This window comes from Geospiza fortis, unplaced genomic scaffold (assembly GCF_000277835.1).
Source record: "Geospiza fortis unplaced genomic scaffold, GeoFor_1.0 scaffold166, whole genome shotgun sequence".
Classification (NCBI taxonomy): Eukaryota; Metazoa; Chordata; class Aves; order Passeriformes; family Thraupidae; genus Geospiza; species Geospiza fortis.
This window is the reverse complement of record NW_005054310.1, coordinates 5,329,888-5,330,393: the sequence shown is the minus strand read 5'-3', so window position 1 is coordinate 5,330,393 and position 506 is coordinate 5,329,888. Positions and strand designations below refer to the sequence as shown.

General features: G+C 35.6%; 1 protein-coding gene across 1 annotated transcript in view; it reads right to left on the bottom strand.

The window, feature by feature from the left end:
- PTPRR (protein tyrosine phosphatase receptor type R) overlaps window positions 1-506 on the bottom strand; it is a 139,900-nt gene that overhangs the window by 59,185 nt on the left and 80,209 nt on the right. The window lies entirely within an intron of this gene.

Here is a 506-nt window from a genome sequence, read left to right as displayed (position 1 = left end):
CTGATAGAACACTTCAGTAACAGCTGTGCACACTAAAATTTCCAGAACTCCTAGGGAACTCCTGGGAATTATGAAATAATAATGATTGTAAAAGCATTTATTTTTGTCTTTATTGCAGCAGTGGGACTTGGTTGGACTATTAAATTACCAGAATTTCACTATGTTTTCAAATATAGATTTTGTAGCAGAAACAAAGTACATGCACCCTTGGTCTAACTGCAATATATTATTTAGAATAAAGTATGTTGTCTGATGTTTCTGGGACCACAGTTCAGTAGACATTGCCCTTCCCATTTTCAGCTACTTGCTTTTATTTTCTTAATTGTGTCTTTTCAGTAAAGTTCTCAGACTGAGTAAAACCAACTTTCTAAAATTCTGGTTTCCATTGTAAACGGTCACGGTCTTTGTGTTTCCCTCTCACTGAAATTCTCTAATGGCTTAAAATAAACCTTTAGTTTAAATACTGAGCTGTCTTCCCATCCCAATGTGGCCTTTTCTCCTCTCTG